The following is a 12,673-nucleotide window of genomic DNA, read 5'->3' on the forward strand; positions in this document are numbered from 1 at the left end:
TCACATCTAGCAGATGTTTTAATCAATGACTCAATACCTGCTGAATGTTAGTGATTAAGGAATGATAGCTAAAATAATATCTCACTTTGATCTAATTATGATCTAAACAAATATGAATACAATTATGAGAGATAATAGATTTTTTTCACTTGTGAAAAAATATTTTCCTAATAATTAAATTAACTTCATTGTGGTTCTCTACTGAAAAATAAAATGAGGGCCTGAGGTTTCTAGATCAGTAGTAAGAGATCATAAGCTTATTGTCTTTTGGTATGCAATAAATATTTTTTTCTCTAAGTACACAATTAGTACATATGTGCATTCACGTTAAGAACAGGTTTTCATACTCTATTTCCATAGGAAATTTCAATCCTAATCCAAATGTAACCACCGCTATCAATATTGTCTGTGTTTCCATCACTATAAGTGGCAATAATTGTGTTATTTACTTGGGAAACTCCAACCTGGACACATTGATTGATGTGTGGCTATATTTAATAAAACAGTGTTTTCTTTTATAAAATTCCTGGACAAACATTAGTTCTTAAAATTTTCCCTTTTTTGAGAGACAAACAACAGTAATTCTTGAAGCCCTCTCTGCATTTTCCTTAGCTATGGAGAGTAGTTACAGGGTTTAAAACTTTAGATCTAGAATCTCATCAGTGCAGACAGATCAATGTTCACACCCTCCTCTTATCTCTTTCCCTCCCTATCCCCCTTTCTTGGATCAGTTCAATTTAAGGATTTTCCTGTACTTTTACATGAGAGTTGGTGTGGATGCCAAATCTGATCACTAGTGTTTTAAAGTGCCAATCCAACCATGTGCCAGAAAGAGCCCTGTACCATTTTCTGGCAGTCATTGAGAGCTTTACAGGTTTTCTAAAGATTATTCCTGTCCAAGCAACAAATGAGATGTTTGCAGTTGATTATTCATAAAAACTTATTCTAAATATTAAGTCTATCATCTGCACATGTAAATAATTTTCTTTGTTTATAGAAAAAATTTGCTCGAGCGGCCTGGAGCGATAGCACAGCGGGTAGGGCGTTTGCCTTGCACGCAGCCAACATGGCCGACGCGAGTTGGATTCCTCCTCCCCTCTCAGAGAGCCTGGCAAGCTACCGAGAGTATTCCATATGCCAGACACAGTAACAACAAAGTCTCCAATGGAGACGTTACTGGGCCCGCTTGAGCAAATCGATGATCAACGGGAGGGCCTTTACCTTTACCTTTAGAAAAAATTATTGGTAATATGAAAAATTCCAAAATGAATCAGGATAAACTGAAATTACAAAGAGGTTTTCACACACATTTTGTTTGAGTTTCAATTTCTTGAATAATCATTATGGATAATTTTAAGAAGTTCTGTTAAACAAGCTTTACAAAGTGAAGAAGGCAGAATTGCTCATTAGTAAAGTGCATCTTTAAAACTGCATCTTTCAAAATGAATTGTTAAAAATTCATTTCATATATAAATTGCTTTAATTAAACAAAGAGTATAACTATTGAGTAATATAAAGGAAATAAAAAATAATAGTATCTATTATTATATACTGACAGGTGAGCTAATGTGCTTCAGATACTTGGATGTATCTGAAGGTCATAAGGGATTCAGCTTCACATATCACACAGCAATAACTCTTAAAATGTCTCAGATTCAGCTCATTGCCTAATTGTAACAGAGATCAGTCCCCTAGAGAAAATGTGGATGAGAGCACAGTTCAGAGTGAGTACTGCCAGGGGGAGGTATCACACAATTAAGCTGCTAGAGGGACACAGCTCATTGTGGTGTTGTCTGAGATCATGTGTTTTGCAGCACTGTACGAGCAGTCTTGTGAAGCCTACAAGCACAGGGGAAACTCCTCAGGACTCTACTATATTGATTCCGATGGAAGTGGCCCACTGGGACCATCTCTTGTATATTGCAACATGACAGGTATTCTAATGAACTCTTTTTATAATAGTCAAAATCATAGTAATGTTTATTTTGCGCAAAATAAAATCGGGGAAAGTAGAGTTTGATTTGTGGCAGCTCTATTAAATTGTGATTATATTGTGATTGTTACGTCATGGAGAGCTTGCCAGGCTCTGCCGTGCGGGCGAGGTACTCTCGGTAGCTTGCCGGGCTCTCCTAGAGGGACGGAGGAATCGAACTCGGGTTGGCCATGTTGCTGCATGCAAGGCAAACCCCCTACCGCTGTGCTATCACTCCAGCTGAAGTATTAAATATAATATTATAAGCCAATAAAGAGTAGTAATCAAAAGTTATTTGATTAATTTTGAAAAATTTTTAGGTTAAAATTAATTGTAGTCTCTACTCAATAATCTAAAAAATGAATAGATTTTATTTATTAGTTCATGTCAACAAATGCCATAGACTTTTAAAACATGAAAAATTCCAGTTGCAATAATGTTTTTTTAAAATTTTTATTAGTGAAACACCATGAGGTACAGTTGTAGACTTACAAATTTTTGTGCTTGGGTTTCAATTATACAATGATCAAGTACCCATACCACCACCAGTGCCAATTTTCCACCACCACAGATCCCAAAATCCCTCCCACCCCATTCCCCGCCCCATCCCACCCTGCCTCTGTTGCAGGGCATTCCCTTTTGTTCTCTCTCCTTTTGGGTGCTGTGGTTTACAAAAGAGGCATTGAGTGGCAATCATGTTCGGTCTATAGTCTCCATTCAGCATGCTTTTCCCATCCAGGGAGGATCCTCCCAACATGCTTTATTTGGTGCTCCTTTCTCTATCTGAGCTGCCCTTTCCCAAAGCATGTGTGGCTGGCCTCCAAGCCATGGAGTAAACCTCCTGGTACTTATCTCAGCTATTCTTGAGTGTTAGTCTCCTATTATGTTACTTTATGTTCCCCAAAAGAATGCAGTATTTCTATGTCTGTCCCTCTCTTTCTGTCTCATTTCGCTTAGCATGATACTTTCCATGTAGTACCACTTGTATGTAAATTTCATGACTTCATCTTTTCTAACAGCTACAGAGTACTCCATTTTGTAGATGTACCAAAGTTTCTTTAACTGGTCATCTGTTCTCGGGCACTCAGGTTTTTCCAGATTCTGGATATTGTAAAGAGTGCTACAATGAACAAACAAGTTTAGATGTCATTTCCACTATATTTTTTTGCCTCTCTGGGATATATTCCCAGGAGTGGTATTGCTGGGTCAAATGGGAGCTCAATTTCTAGTTTTTTGAGAATCGTCCATACTGTTTTCCAAATGGGCTGAACCAGTCGGCATTCCCACCAGCAGTGAAGGAGGGTCCCTTTCTCACGAGATCTGAGCCAGCACCGGTTGCTTTTGTTCTTTTGCATGTGGGCCAGTGTCTGTGGTGTGAGATGATATCTCATTGTGGTTTTGATCTGCATCTCCCTGATGAATAATGATGTAGAGCACTTTCTCATGTGCCTTTTAGCCGTTCAGATTTCTTCTTTGAGAAAGTTTCTGTTCATTTCATCACCCCATTTTGTGATGGGGTTGGATGTTTTCTTCTTGTGGAGTTCAATCAGTGCTTTATATATCCTTTATATCAACCCCTTGTCAGATGGGATTGGGCGAATATCCTTTCCCATTATTTAGACTGTCTTTCTATTTTGATCCTTGATTCTTTTGAGCTGTAGAAGCTTCTTAGTTTAAGAAAGTCCCATTTGTCTATCTGTTTTTACTTGCTCGGCCAATGGTGTGACATCTTTGAAGATACAATTAGCTTCAATGTCATGGAGGGTTTTGCCAACTTTGTCTTCAATGTACCTTATGGATTACGGTCTAATGTTGAGGTCTTTAATCCATTTTGATCTTACTTTTATACATGGTGTTAGGCAGAGATCTGAGCCCAGTTTTTTGCATGTAGCCATCCAGTTTTGCAAGCAAAATTTATTAAAGAGGCCTTCTTTACTCCACTTCACATTTCTTGTTCCTTTATCAAAGATTAGATGATCATATGCTTCAGGGGAGATGTCAGTATATTCAGTTCTGTTCCATTGGTCTGAATCTCTGCCTTTGTTCCAGTACCATGCTGTTTTAATTATTACTGCTTTATAATAGAGTTTGAAGTTGGTGAGGTTGATTCCTCCAATTTTCTTTTTCCCAAAAATTGCTTTAGCTATTCATGGATGATTATTGTTCCATATGAATTTCAGGAGTGTTTGCTCCATTTGTTTGAAGAATGTCATGGGTGTCCTTATAGGGATCTCATTGAATTTGTACAGTGCTTTGGGGAGTATTGGCATTTTGACCATGTTAATTCTCCTGATCCATGAGCAGGGGATACCTTTCCATTTTCTTGCATGCTCTTTTGTTTCCTGAAGTAGACTTTTGTAGTTTTCTTAGTACAGGTCCTTTAGTTCCTTAGTTAAGATGATTCCTATTTTCTTGATTTTCTTTGGCACAGTTGTGAACAGGATTGTTTTTTTCATGTCACTTTCTTCTCTCTCACTATTTTCATATAGGAAAGTCATGGACTTTTGGGTATTGATTTTATAGCCTGCAACTCTACTATACAGTCTATTGTTTCTAGGAGTTTCTTGGTAGAGGTTATAGGGTTCTCTAAGTATAGTATCATATCATCTGCACCTAGTGAGAGCTTGATTTCTTCCTCTCCTACCTGAATGCCCTTAGTATCTTTTTCCTGCCTAACTGCTATTACAAGTACTTCCAGTACTATATTGAACAGCAGTGGAGAGAGTGAGCATCTTTGTCTCATCCTTGATCTTAGAGGGAAGGCTCTCAGTTTTTCCCCATTGAGGATGATGCTTTCTGTAGGCTTGTGGTAGATGGCTTTAACTATATTGAGAAAAATCCACTCTATATCTATTTTGGCAAGGGTTTTCATCATAAACTGGTGCTGGATCTTGTGAAATGCTTTCTCTGCATCTATTAATATGATCATATGCTTTTTATCTTTTCTTTTGTTGATATGATGGATTATGTTGATCGATTTGCGGATGTTACACATCCTTACATCCCTGGGATGAATCCTACTTGTTCATGGTGTATGATCTTTTTGATAAGTCGTTGGATTCTATTTGCTAATACTCTGTTGAGGATCTTTGCATCTGGGATATTGGCCTGTAATGCTCTTTCTTTCTGGTATCTCTGTCTGCTTTTGGTATCAGGTTATTTGCTTCATAGAAACTGTTCAGAAGTGTTTTTGATATTTAAATTTCATGGAAAAGCTTAAAGAGGACTCAGAGTAAGTCCTCTTGAAAGATTTGGAAGAATTCACTAGTGAGTTCATCTGGGCCAGGACTTCTGTGCGTAGGGAGACTTTTTATTACCATTTCAATTTCCTTGATGGTGATAGGTCTGTTCAGGTATTTCAGGTCTTCTTGGTTCAGCCTTGGGAGTCTATAATAATCAGGTAATTTATCCATTTCCTTGAGGTTTTCATGTTCGGTGGCATAAAGCTTTTCAAAGTACTCCTTAAGGATCCTTTGAATTTCTGTAGTTTCTGTTGTGATGATACCCTTTTCATTTCTGATTCAGTTTATTAGGGCTTTCTCTCTCCCTTTCTTTGTGAGTTTTGCTAGAGGCTTATCGATCTTGTTTATTTTCTCAAAGAACCAGCTCTCGGTTTCATTGATCTTTCGGATTGCTTTTTGGGTTTCCATCTCGTTATTCTCTGCTCTGAATTTTATTATTTCCTTCCTTCTTTTCGGGTTGGGCTCCTTTTGTTGGTCTTTCTCCAAGCTCTTAAGCTGTGAGGTTAGGTTGTTTATGTGGGCTCACTCCTCCTCCCTGAGGGATGAGTGTAAAGCTATAAACTTTCCTCTTAACACAGCTTTTGCTGTGTCCCATAAGTTTTGGGAACTCGTGTCCCCTTTTTCATTCGTTTCCAGGAATCTTTTGATTTCCTCTTTGATTTCCTTTCTAAGCCACTCATTGTCCAATAGTTTACTGTTTAGTTTCCAGGTGTTTGATTTAGTTTTCTGTTCTTGTGTGTTATTTACTCTTAATTTCAGCGCATTATGGTCTGAGAAGTTTGTTGATACAATCTCTATCTGCTTAATTTTATGGAGGTATGTTTTGTGGCTCAGCATGTGGTCTATCTTGGAGAATGTTCCATGTACGGTTGAGAAGAAAGTGTATTCAGCTTTTTGAGGATGAAGTGTCCTGTATATATCGACTAAGTCCCTTTCTTTCATTGTTTTTCCTCAGATGAAGTATGTCCTTGCTAAGCTTGAGTCTGGTTGATCTATCCAGAGGTGATAAAGTAGTGTTGAAGTCTCCCACTAGTATTGTGTTGTTATCAATGTCTTTCTCCAAGTCTATGAGTAGTTGTTTTAAGTATTTTGCTGATCCCTCATTAGGTGCATATACATTTAGTATTGTGAGTTCTTCCTGTTGTACAGATCCCTTGATCAATAAGAAATGGCCTTCACTGTCTCTTGTGACCTTCTTCACTCTGAAATCAATGTGGTCTGATACTAGAATGGCTACACCAGATTTTTTATTGGAACTGTTTGCCTGTAGGATTGTTTTCCAGCCTTTGACTATGAGCCTGTGTTTGCTTTCACTATTGAGATGTGTTTCTTGCAGGCAGAAGAATGTTGGGTTCAATTTTCTAATCCACCCTGCCACTCTGTGTCTTTTAATTGGTGCGTTTAGCCCATTGACATTGAGAGAGATTATTGTTATGGGATTTTGTCCCATTTTTCTGTTGAAATTTGGTGTATTTGAGGGGCCTCTCTTGTCTTAAAGTAGCCCATTTAGTTGTTCTTGTAACCATGGTGTTGAATATATTGTAAGTTCCTGATCTGTTTTTTGTCTGTGAAACTGTATGTTGTTCCTTTTGTTATGAATGAGAGTCTCGCTAGGTAAAGTATTTTTGGTGAGGCATTTATTTAATTGAGTTTTTTATATCCCACCACTGTATTCAGGCCATGAGGGTTTTATCAGACAAATCAGCTGTGAATCTTAAGGATGCTCCTTTGTAGGAATTTTCTCTCTTTGATCTTGCTGCTTTCAGAATTTTGTCTCTATCTAATGTTTCACTCATTTTGACCAGGATGTGTCTTGAGGTATTTTTATTTGAATTTCTTCTAGCTGGTACCCTTCCGGCCTCCTGAATGTGGCCACATGTTTTCTTCAGCTCTGGAAACGTCGTAGCAATGATATCTTTGACAGTTTCTTCTTCATCAGGGTTTTGCTCCTGTCCCTCTGGGACTCCAGTAATTCTTATGTTACCCCTCTTGACTTCATCACGATCTTCTCTTGCCATCTGTTCCCGAATTGTGAGTCTCTTCTCCATTTTCTTCTCTTTTCTGGAGAGTCTCTGGACTTCATCTTTGAGCTCACTGATTCTGTCCTCAGCAGCTGTTACTCTGCTGCTGAGGCCTTCCACTGAGTTTTTCAATTCGCCTACGAAATTTTTCAGGTCTGACATTTCCGTTTGCATTTTCCTAATTTCTACCTTCAAATCCTCTTGTCTTTTATTGGCATTGCTTTCCATTGCTTCTTTTAGTTCCCTAGGTATCCTCAGTCGCTCCCTTTTAAATTCGTTGTCAGAGAGGTTGTCTAGCACTTCATTACTGTTGGCGTCTTCTGGGCTAGGCTGTTCAATAAGAAAACTTGGTGGGATTTTTCGTTGCTTTACCATTGTGATCAGTTTGGTTTAGTCCTTCACGCTCACTATTCTGCTTGAGTTGCAGAATGAATTGAGATGGGCTTAATCAATTATTGGCTAATGTGTGTCTGGTGGTTAAACTAACTTAGTGAAAGTTCCATGTAAGAGGGTAACTTATGGTTTCTATGGGATATGTAGTGGGAGAATAACTCTGGCCACATTAATGGCTGTGGCTCCGGGAAGGGGCCCTTTCGCTGAGTGGGTTCCTGGGTGAATAAGGAGAGAGTGCCCAGAATGGTTCAGCTTTGTTTTTGTGCAGTGTGCCTCAATTCCCGTCCCCCGCAGACCAAGGGTGAAAACTAAACCATTCTCAGGGGATCTAGTTAGCCGTGCAGACCCGGGAAGGGGCCCTACTGCCGGGCAGGTTCCTGTTTGAATCAGGCTCTACTGTACTTTTTTGCCTCTCTGGGATATATTCCCAGGAGTGGTATTGCTAGGTCAAATGGGAGCTCAATTTCTAATTTTTTGAGAATCGTTCATACTGTTTTCCAAAATGGCTGAACCAATTGACATTCCCACCAGCAATGAAGGAGAGTCCCTTTCTCCCCAGGTTCGTGCCCCAACACTGGTTCCTTTTACTCTTCTGGATGTGGATCAGTCTCTTTTGTGTGAGATGATATCTCATTGTTGTTTTGATATGCATCTCCCTGATGATTAGTGATGTTCAGCATTTTCTCATGTGCCTTTTTACTATTCGGATTTCTTTTTTGAGTAAGTTTCTGTTCATTTCATCACCCCATTTTTTGATGCGGTTGGATATTTTTCTTCTTGTGGAGTTCAACCAGTGCTTTTTATATCCTTGATATCAACCCCTTGTCAGATGTGTATTGGGTGTATATCCTTTCCCATTCTGTAGATTGTCTTTGTATTCTGGTCACTGTATTTTTTGAGGTGCAGAAGCTTCTTAATTTCAGATAGTCCCATTTATTTATTTCTGTTTTCACTTGGTTGGTCAGTGGAACATCATCTTTGAAGATACTGTTTGCCTCAATATCATAGAGGGTTTTGTCGACCTTGTCTTCAATGTACCGTATGGATTTTGGCATGATTTTGAGATCTTTAATCCACTTTGATCTGACTTTGTGCATGGTGTTAGGTCAAGGTCAAAGCCTTTTTTTTTTGCATGTGGTTGTCCAGTTATGTCAGCATCATTTGTTGAAGAGGCTTTCCTTGTTCCACTTCACATTTCTTGCTCCCTTATCAAAGATTAGATGTTGTGTGTGTTTTGGGTTGTGTGTACAGATATTTCACCCTGTTCCATTAGTCTGCAGTCCTGGCTTTGTTCCAGTACCATGCTGTTTTAATTATTACTTCTTTGTAGTAGATTTTGAGGTTGGGGAGGGTGATGCCTCCCCACGTCTTTTTCCCAAGAATTGCTTTAGGTATTCGTGGGGGTTGTGTTCTATATGAATTTCAGGAGGATTTAATCTATTTTTTTGAAGAATTTCTTGGGTATCCTTATAGGGGTCACACTGAATCTGTATATTGCTTTGGGGTGTGCCCCTACCCGCTGGACTAGTCAACATGGATAACTGGGAGAGAGTGCATGAATGATAAAAAAAAGAGAGAGAGACAGAAGAATGGGAGCAAGACAAGACTCTGATCAAGCTCCAAATTTATTTCTCCAAGGTAGTTTTTTTATAATTGATTACATGAGGAAGTAGGGAAAATGGGGAATTAACAAAACATGCAGATTTTCAGTGAATCAAGGTGTGAGCCCTAATGGCGGGCTCATGGCAGTTATCTCTTTGGCATATCTCAGAAGCTTACACAATGTATTTTAACGTTTTTACAAGTAGAGATTAATTCCTAAATTTCAGGTCAGGGTGTACTGACCTTTTGGCTCCCGGTAGGAGAGTATTGCCATTTTGACAATGTTAATTTTTCCTATCCATGAGCAGGGGGTATGTTTCCATTTCCTCATGTCCTCTTTTGTTTCATGGAGTAGCGTTTTGTAGTTTTCATTGTGCCTTTACCTCTTCAGTTAGACTGATTCCGAGGTATTTGATTTTCTGGAGCACAATTGTGAACGGGATTTTTTTTCATGTACTTTCCTTTCTCTCATTATTTGCGTTTAGGAAGGCCATGGATTTTGGGGCATTTATTTTATAGTCTGCAGTTGCATTAATTTTTATCTTTAATTGCATTAACTAATCTAGAGAGAATAAATATTTATAAGGCACATGTATATGTTTAATAGAATAAAGTGTCAATATTCAACTATAAATAAAATTTCATTTCTCCTAGGCCTAATATATGTAGTCAATAAGTAAATATAAACATAAGTTCTTTGAATGTTTTTGCTGTATATTTAGTGTAGTCAATAAGTAAATATAAACATTAGTTCTTTGAACATTTTTACTGTATATTTAATGTAACAAATGACTAACACATTTCCTGATGTAAGCGCCAACAGTTCTGATAGACTTGATGCAATTTCTGTCCATCTCATCTATGACTGTGCCTGTTGGTGTCAGTACCCACAACGTCCCCTTCTTATCTCATTTTACCAAATGAAAGGGGGAATTGTCCTAATGAAAATTCTGTGCACTCGCAACAAAATAGATATACTCAAGCAACCACAGATTTTTATAATCTATGAATTCTCAAAATTCCCCAAATCAACTGTAGATGGTTCTAAAGTTATGTAAACCCCATTTTAATTTGGCTTCTCTTCAGATTTGTCTATGTGCACTCAACATTGTAGGATAATAATATTTACAAGGCAATATTTATGAATACATTTTTTTGTTTTTTTGTTTTATTTTGTTTTTTATTTGGGGCCATTGAGGCTTTCTTTACTCAGCACTAACTCACAGCTCTGTGCTTGGGGACCATTCTTGTTGAAGCTCAGGGATAATATGTGGTGGTAGGATTGAACATGCATCAGTCACATGCATACCCTCCGTGTGTTTTTTACCCTCCGTGTTACCTCACTTTTACTTTGATATACCTTATGCTTGATCTGTAAAGTAAAATCTAAGCAACTTTCAGTATATAGTTATTTATCTGTTCTTAATTTGATCACCTAAATATTCCAGAACTACAAGAAATATAGTAGCCTCTGAATTTTGTACATAAAACAAGAAACTTCTCCAGGTCTTAAGCTTTCATATTGGCATTTTTCAAGCAATTTATCTTTATACTGAGCAAAATTTTGTGATGTGATGATAAAGATATATGAGTTACCTTTGTGTGAAGATATATGATCAGAAAAAATGTGAGAAAATCACCAAAGGATATTTCTAGATTTTCTGCTCTTAGAGGTAATAATTGAATATTGAAATTTCTGCGGCTTTTAAAATTAATTACTACAACTCAATAAAGGCAAAAAAGGAGCTAAATATAGATCTATTCCAGTGATATAGTTACCTTTAATAAGTGGTCGCATAATTATCACAAATCACAAGGTATATTAAAATTTTTCATAATTTTGTCTTGGCTTAATGCTAACAGTAGATGCTTTATAATTCTTTTTGAGTGCAGGGGTATTGCTATTTATTCAGCCATTGATTAAGCTGATTGAGCTTAACTCATTCACGGTCAGGGTCCTCCCGTTGTTCATTGATTTTCTCAAGCAGGCCCAGTAACGTCTCCATCGTGAGACTTGTTACTGTGTTTGGCATATCGAATACGTCACGGGGAGCTTGCCAGGCTCTACCATGCGGGCGAGATACTCTCGGTAGCTTGCTGGGGTCTCTGAGAGCGGTGGAGGAATCGAACTCGGGTCGGCCATGTTGGCTGCGTGCAAGGCAAACGCCCTACCCGCTGTGCTATCGCTCCAGCCCTTGAACTCAGTACTTTAAAAAATTTTTTTAATTGGACACCCGTGAGATAGACCATTACAAAGCTGTTCATAATTGAGTTTTAGTCATACAATGATCCAGCATCCATTGTTCCACCAGTGCACATTTCCCACCACCAATGTCCCCAGTTTCCCGACCACTATCCCCCCCCCCACACACACTCCCCCACACTATTCAACAAGAAGGGGAAAATCAAGAGTAAAATCATGATGAGTAAGTGGCATGCTGTGCAAAATAATAGAAGTCTGTGCTCAGATGAGTGACACAAAACTGTATTCCCATGAAATGGCCATCCTCTGGGTTCCAAGGGAAGGATGTGCAGGACAGAGAGCTTGGAAGAGCTCTTAGGGATGTTTCCCCTCTATCTTATAGTATTTTGATGGAGGTGTAAAGACTGAAGAAATCATGAAAGCCCCTAGGTCCCAAATTTGTGGCAAGAAGTTTAGCCCCATGAGAAGACAAACACCTGGAGGTCTGAGGGAGTGGCCTTTCTCAGAGCTGAGAGACCATGTACTCACAGCTCTGGCCTCTACCACTCAGGAAAGGGCACATATGAGTCACCTTCGCCCTGAGGAGCCTTCAGTACAAAGCCCCTGAGCTTGGGTGAAAGTGGTCCCAACTGACCATGCTCCTCAGGGCTCCTATTGGACACCATGCTTTCCCACTTGCAGTCACTAGCACATTTGCTCATAAATGCCCGTGAACAAACATCTTATCTCCCAGTAACTGTTCTTTTACAGGCATAAAATTCACCCCCAAAATTGTGGTAAAGTGATGCAGTTTTGTGAAGTTGAGCAACTGAACTTTGTATAGGCCTCATCTGTGTGACACCAGGGCTGTGTCACAGAGACACAGATGTGTCATAGATGACAGTGGCTCTCACCCGTATTTCTCTGTACAGGAGTTCAGTCAGCAAATTTCCAGCAGACTACTTCAGAGGCCTGTGGTCATCCTTCTTACAGACAAAGTGTTTATTTACATTTTCTTTGTGAATCCTAAAATAACCACTTGAATTTTAGTCCATCTACTTAATTTATTGTCCTGCACTTGTATGTTCATTGCTGCACTGTTCACAATAGCCAAAATCTGGAAAAAAAACCAAGTGCCCGAGAACAGATGATTGGCTAAAGAAACTTTGGTACATCTATACAGTGGAATACTATGCAGTTGTTAGAAGCCATAAAATTTGCATCCAAGTGGTTCTACGTGGAAAGTATCATGCTAAGTGAA

At 38.7% G+C, this 12,673-nt stretch overlaps 1 pseudogene; it reads left to right on the forward strand.

Moving 5' to 3' along the window:
• The window catches only part of LOC130034952 (contactin-associated protein-like 3), a 166,673-nt pseudogene that overhangs the window by 93,530 nt on the left and 60,470 nt on the right, over positions 1–12,673 (forward strand).

Source organism: Sorex fumeus, unplaced genomic scaffold, assembly GCF_029834395.1.
Source record: "Sorex fumeus unplaced genomic scaffold, SorFum_2.1 ptg000063l, whole genome shotgun sequence".
NCBI classification, from domain to species: Eukaryota; Metazoa; Chordata; class Mammalia; order Eulipotyphla; family Soricidae; genus Sorex; species Sorex fumeus.